This window comes from Coffea arabica, chromosome 8c, assembly GCF_036785885.1.
Source record: "Coffea arabica cultivar ET-39 chromosome 8c, Coffea Arabica ET-39 HiFi, whole genome shotgun sequence".
In the NCBI taxonomy this organism is placed as follows: domain Eukaryota; kingdom Viridiplantae; phylum Streptophyta; class Magnoliopsida; order Gentianales; family Rubiaceae; genus Coffea; species Coffea arabica.
The window spans coordinates 9,541,399-9,548,646 of NC_092325.1; the positions used below are offsets into that span (position 1 = coordinate 9,541,399).

General features: G+C 35.4%; 1 long non-coding RNA gene across 3 annotated transcripts; it reads left to right on the plus strand.

The window, feature by feature from the left end:
- The first annotated feature begins 411 nt into the window (after window positions 1-411).
- On the plus strand, window positions 412-6,599 carry LOC113706583 (uncharacterized). 3 transcript variants are annotated; one of them, XR_003452055.2, is made up of 3 exons: window positions 412-786; window positions 1,971-2,134; window positions 5,243-6,599. It is a non-coding gene; the product is annotated as an uncharacterized lncRNA (long non-coding RNA). The 3 variants fall into 3 exon arrangements; XR_003452054.2 differs by having other exon boundaries at window positions 1,968-6,599; XR_003452053.2 differs by having other exon boundaries at window positions 1,971-6,599.
- Window positions 6,600-7,248: the final 649 nt, after the last annotated feature.

Consider the following 7,248-nt stretch of genomic DNA (forward strand, 5'->3'; position numbering starts at 1 on the left):
ATACACAAAAAATTGCACCTCAAATTTACTCATAATGCATTTACCGCAGGAAGATGTTTGAAAACTTTTTATTGACATTTACCATGTAACTTTTTGTGATATAATTTATGCATGTAAGGATATTTAAGGATTAATTGTGATTTTTAGTGGCTTTTTATTGATTGATATATACAATATATAAATAATTTAAACTAACTAGCATATAATTTTTCGCGTGCCAACTGCCAAGTCTGGTCTTACCGAAAATAGAGGGGGGGGGGGGGAAGCTAATTGACATGGCAGAATCCTATTTGTCCTTTGCATTCACATATGACATCCTCCACGTTGGCACAATCAGGACCGTCCGTTATTTCTATAAATGACCAAGGCCTCTCCTTGCTCCTAACCCTGGTCTCTATAGATATGGTAGGTTTCGTTCCCATTCTCTCTCTGTCCTCTTTTCTCTCTCTCGTCTCGTATTCTCTCTCACACACTACACACACTAAATCATATCAGATCTTCCCCTCCGTCTCTCTCTCTCTCCCTCTCTCTATATATATGGCATAGATTCACGCATTAAACCCGGAGGAAAGCTTGTCCAGAGTGCTACTCTTTTACGGCCGTCTCTAATTCGCTTGGTGCAGGTCGGGAACTGCTTTTCCCACGACGTCGTTGGGTGATTTCTGATGAATGATGTTTCTGGTGAATTGAAGTCCCGCCTTGCATCAACTGAATCAGAGGCCGCAGTAAAAAATTCAGAAAATTTCGTATCGAACAGCGTCGCATCGGATCGTCTAATGACTTTAGGTTTGGATTTGAATATGCTTTTTTTTTTAATTATTTATGTATATACTGTTGATTGTTTAGGAAATGGATTTTATCTATCTTGATCTAATCGTACAGGTATTGGATTTGTTAGCATTTGATTGAAATAATAGATCTGTGTTTGGTTAATTATGAATTCATTAGATTTGTCAATTTTTTCCTGCAATCGATACAAGATCTATTTGTTTATATAATATGCACCTTTATATGCATTTTACACAATGTTTTTTTGTTGCAGACGCAATTTTTATGTGTTTGGAAAGAAATGATAGGGACTAAGCTAAAGGCAATTGATGAATTGAGTAGCTTGTTCAATGCTAGATATGGATGATTAAGGAAAGAGGATGAAAGGCGATTGATTGTTAATAGTTAAAAGTATAATTATATTGCAAAAATAGTTGGTTTCATTTATAGGAAGATTTGATGCTTTTGAAGTTTCTGGCTACGTTTAGGAATATATTCGAGGAATCACTTTTCCAGAATCAAAAAAAAAACTTGAATTCGGCAAAACTGCTGCATCCCTGTCACTCAGCCTTTATTGGTTTTTGGAATTTTTTGAACTGGACAATCTGTCTGTGTCGCTTAGCTTCAGCTGTTTTGATAAATGCTGCCGAGACAGCTGACATCTAATAGTCGGCTTGTTATGCTGATTTTGGTGCCAGCTGTGGTTTGAAACGTCTATTATCAAATGGTTCCATCTGGATTTGTTTGATCTAACTACGGCTCTCCTTCCTTTTTTTTTGTTGTTGTCCCGAACTTCTTCCTGTCTTTTCCGCAAGGCTTACTATGCAAGAGTTGGAAGTTAATAATGAACCAATTAGTTGGACCCTAGTTAGAAATTTCAGATATAGGTGCTTTTGTAGCTGCAATTCATCACGTGGAATAGAACACCACAAGTATTCTTTTGTTAGCTGTTTTACATGGACTAGATTTTGTTTATTTGATGTGATCAGCTGGAGCCAGTTGAACTAAGTGGTGAACTGCTGTCAGTAAGATTTCAGGAATTTCAGTTTTTATGTTTGAAATTGCAGTGTTAGTTGTGAGGTACTTGATGTATGATATGTTTTTTCTTTATTTTTCATTTTTTTAAAAGAAATAGTATGACTGCCTTTAAGGCATAAATATGTCTCGAGAAATCTCAGTAAATTAAGACTAAATAATAGCAGGTACATATGACAGCCAGATCTAAGGTGGTGAAGCTTGTCGTAATTAGAGCTTTGTTTCTGGAATGTACTTCCGTATCTTGCAAGCTACGTTTACGTTATGAAAGCCTTACTTACCTACTATTGGGTCAATGGTGGAATTTACGTGTTGCTGTTCCAGTATTCAGGTTAACTCTGTTTCTTTCATGAAAGACAGTATATTTTCTTGAGTAGTTTCTGCAGTCTTGCGAATCACGAGCTGACTAAAGCCTAAGAAGTCGACACACTAGACTCACTTCTTTGAAGCACTATGTTTAGGATCTAACTCTCCTCTCATGCAGATGTTTTCAATATTATTGTCAATAATCAGCTGTCGTAGACACAATATCTCTTGCCCTAAATGTGAGCACAAAAGCATAGAATTTTCATCTAGTACATATGAAGAACAAGCCGCACTCTCCTCTATGTAATGTTTTGTTTTTGTTTGTAAATTGTAATATGTTCTTGTCACAATATAACTACCTGTTAACTTCCCTCCCACTGTTCCACATCATTTCAGCGACTTACTTTTTGTGGTTTGCTATTCAAATGTCAAACCATGAAAGCATACTAATTTGGCATTTTCTTGGTAGTAATTAGTAATGTTTAAACTATTCTAATGTGTTTTTCTAAAAGTATCTTTTAGTTGCATCGTCGAGGGTGATAGGTTTTTGAATTGGTATTACTCAAGAGGTTATCATGACATGCCTTGACAAAAATAAAATATTTAATTTGTTTCTGTCTATATCGAACTATCCAATGTCTTGCCTACATTAGTTGAGTTTAAAATTTTAAAATGGTGGATGGAATGGACCTGTTTCTTTTAAAATAAGGGTGAATAGGATCACAATTATAAAAGGTAGTCTGATGCAATCAACAAGTTGTTCGGTGCATGCACATTCCTTGAAGATGAGCATATTTGTAGCTGGAGTGTATCAATCAAGAGTTTTTATCCTAAGCATCAATTTACTAGGAATCTAATCAACCAACAATTTCAGGAGTGAAGGTTAGGTCCTTACATTATTCGCAAGAACTTTTTGGTTGTTCTATGTTTTTAAGTTTTATTTTTATTTCCTTTTTTTTGGTAAGTAATTCCATTATCGAGTTGAATTAGTTTGACTATATTAGGATAGAAAACTAACTGTTGTCCTAGTTATTCTGGAGAGTTTAAGAAGTTATTGCTGTAGATAATACAAAGAGTTGACTTTTAAGAATTTAGTTGCATGATTCTTCTTCCAAAAATCCCCAAGACCTTTTCTTTTTGCTTTCCTGTTCTGTTGTTGCTGTTCACAGGTACTTTTCACAGTTATGAAACAGTTATAAATAATTGTATTCTTCCATACTTGTAGGCAAGATTAATCCTAGCTATCTTGCCCTACATCAAAATGTCAACTACTTCACAGCAGGTTGTTTGCTCTAGAGGCATAACGTGTTTCTAAAATTTGTGAAGGGGCAAATGACACGTTTTGAAGTGGTTGGAACTCCCGTTTGGGGATAATATTACTGGGGAAGTTTACCTTTTGCAATTTGAGACCTTTTCATGTTTTAGCTTTTGAAAAACAGTCTAATTTTTCATTCTTAGTATTAGACTGTTTCATCTGAAACTTTTAGGCATCCACACATTAATTTATGATTTTCTATGACTATGTTTAATAATGGATCTACCTGCTGTTACTTTTTGAAATTGGAATTTGCATTATACTCTGTACTGCATTTGTTGAAAATTTTGTTATCAGACAGCCATGAATGTTGTGTAGGATAATTCTGCATTATAACTTTAGCTTTGGAGAAAATGCTAGCAGATTTTCCTTTCCTCCCCTTGCAATAAAACTCAAATAAAAAATGTGTTTTGCTGTTTTCTAAAAATGCTTATTGTTTTACAATTTGTGTGGTGAATTAATTTTATCAATTTTATGTTGTTATCTAGGCATTTTTGGGAGGTATTATTTCAAGATTGATGTAAACCACATCCTTCCCTTGCAATAAAACTCATAGAAAATGTTTTTATGCTGCTCTTGAAAAATGTATATTGTTTTACAATTTTTGCGATGAATTAATTTTATCAATTTTATGTTATTATCTAGACATTTTGGGAGGTATTATTTCTAGATTGATGTAAACCACATCCTCTTTTTTTTTTTTCTTTTTTCTTTCTAATTAAAAGAACTATGTATATATACACATTTGTATCATATCCTGTCAAGAGTCCTAATCAGTTTTTCGCAGCTTAATTCTATGTGCACGTTCCAATCTAGTGATATCTGGCAGGAAGGATATTAACTTCTAGACTTGCCATTTGAACTGTGTAGAAATTGTGTCATGGTACCAAGACGAAAACAATTCTCGTTCTCTCTTTGAGGAAAATCAAAAAAAGGAAACAAATAGGCGTTATGCTGCATATTTGCTATAACTGGATATTTTGCATTCCATTGTTATTCATGGTTAAATACAAATATAGCTTGAGATCTATGGTGTTTTAAATCAAACATTTAGAATTGAAAATACATCTTGACGTCCTATTCATTCCTTCAGCTCATGCTCTGGATATGATATGGTTAATGCTACTAAGTAGGAGTTACCGAGCACAGATATTCCTAGGCTCAATTTGAGGATTGATGGTATTGCAAGCTTTTATCCTTATGGGGGAAGAGTTGTCTTTTTGAAGTCTATTCTTTCTTCTTTACTGGCATATGCAATGCAAACTTACCAGCTACCTCTTGCAGTTACTCACCAACCGTGGGTGTATAGGTAGTGCTACACGCTTCATGCTATAGACCTGACATTCGTAGTCTCTAAACTTGAGGATTAATGGCATTAACTATGAAATCCTTTTTTCTTGTGGGGGAAGATTTGTCTTGCTGAAGTCTATTGTATCTTCTTAATCCGGCATGTGCATTGCAAACTTATGGCTACGTGTTGCAGTCACTCACTAACTTAATCATCTTCATTGTGCTTCTTTTGGAACCCCAGATCTATAAATGAGAGTCTTTGGTTAGTGTAATGCATGTCTGTGCTGTTAAGTCTCCGTTGCTTGCAAGTAGATCTGGCAATTATGTCCAAAACCCAACAATCCATCCAACCCACCCACTAATTTCAGATGTTGGGTTGGATAATTTGGATGTTGGATCAATTTTGGGTTGGGTAATAAAAACTTAGATATATTTTGGACGGGTTGGGTATTTGTGTTGGGTGCCCATTACCCCACTTCTACTTTCATTTGACAGAGATGTAAAACTTGTTCTTATTGTCTTCTTTAGTTTGTGTAACGGCTGATGGCTAGCCGTAAAGGTGGCATCTGTAGCTCCGAGATCACTTTGTATTGCAAGGGCAGAGGCACATAGCATAAGGAGAGGCTGGGAAATGGTCTATAGCCTAGATTTGACAGCAAATTTTCCCGTGCAACAGAAAATTATTAAAGCTTATTACATGGCTGCTTTATGCATGGCTGCTGGCTGACCATGCATTACACAGTTCTCGTGATCCAAGTTTTGTTGTAGTACTAAGTACTTTATATCCAAAGTTTTCAGCAACACACCTGCAATACATATGTACCCAAGGAACTGAAAATTGGAAAACTCTAGTCTAATGAATTACTTTATTGAAAATGGTTACCAAACGTTTAGGTGTAGTGGCAGGAGGCAATGTTAACTAGCACAATTTCTCAATTTGCAAATTCGGAAGTTATCTTTTAGGATGCAACATGATTCATTTTGTGTTTTATTTCTAATTTCTAATTTCTCCATTTTACAACGGTTCAGATGTGTTATCCTGCATGATTCTTTTGTGTTTATTTTTTGGGTCAAAATTTCAGTTTATAACTTTTTTTAAAGTGTGATTGGATCCAAATAGTTTAAACAGTTAGTATGTGTGTGTATTTGTGAAAGTATATTAGTGTGTATTTTAGTGTGTTTGTATGTGTAAAAATAATGTATTTCAAAAGAACTTAAAAAGTGAGCGTGTGTTTATATCTGTGAGTGTTTTAGTATGTGGAAATATATCTATCTATGTGAAAATGTATTTATATGTGTGGATTTTTTTTTTTTTGTATGTGAAAATATATTTGAGAGAGTTTATGTATCAAAATCTATTATTTAATATATTGGGTCATATTTGGATCATGGGTTTGAGATAACCTAATATGATCCAATCCAAAATTAATCCAACCTAAAATTGGATGGGTTGGATGTAATCCATTTAAATGAAAACCAAACATCAACCCATCCAAAACTCGTCCAATCCGCCCAATTGCCAGGCATACTTGCGAGGGAGGGGGCGGGGGGAACAGTGGCTTTGGGATTTCAAGTATTTGAACCCTGTCTGATATCTTAAATTAGCTTCACGTCTCTTCCAGGGACCAAGTACTCTGTGAGCTGCTATACCTAAAAACACGATGTTTTAGAATGCTTTCCTGCTGGCTATCTGCAGCAGATTCTTGGGCATGAAAGGGATTGCTCACAATGATGAGAACGGGACTTTCTCGGCAAATAGATAATGGTGCTCGGGTTAGACTGTGGGATAATATTTGGGCGATAAGCTCCCCTTTAGAACGCTCAGTTGCAATTAATTCCTCTAGCCTTTCTAATGTATTTCATCTTATAGCCTCAGGTAGTAAAATTAGGCATTTAGATCATCGAGTAGGCATTCCTTTTCAAACATTTTGCTCATTAACAAAGGTCTATTACTTCCATCTGAAAACAAAGCTACCTCTATCAATGCATTCCTCTAACTTGCAACATAGTTTCGAATCTCGTTTGTCACTTGTCGAACAAGTATCTCAGCATCAACAGCTTTGCCTTGAAAAATCCTGCAATTTCTTTCCCTCCAAAAGCTGTACACTGCTGCCCCTAGGCACAACTTCTTCATTTTGGTAGTAAAACACTCACTCTTTGAATGATGACTAAGCCATTCGATTTTAGTCCTCCATTCATAAGCTCCTCGATATTGCAAGCTATAATGCTGGAGTTTTGATCAAACATAAGCTGTATACTCACATTCAAAGAACAAATGATCACAAGATTCTCTATCGGTACAACATAAAACACAACTTGTATCTGTAACCACCCCCTAGTTATACAAGCTGTCCTTAGTTCTTAGCCTATCCTTACACAGCAGCCATAGGATAAATGAGTACTTTGGAATGCACTTTTTGAACCAAAAATGGTGGTGACACTGCAGATTTAATTGAAAAGGTACCATTCTTACAACTTACAAGCCAACCATCTTACTGAGTCTTGGATGTCAATTTCAAGGATTGTCTAAATGG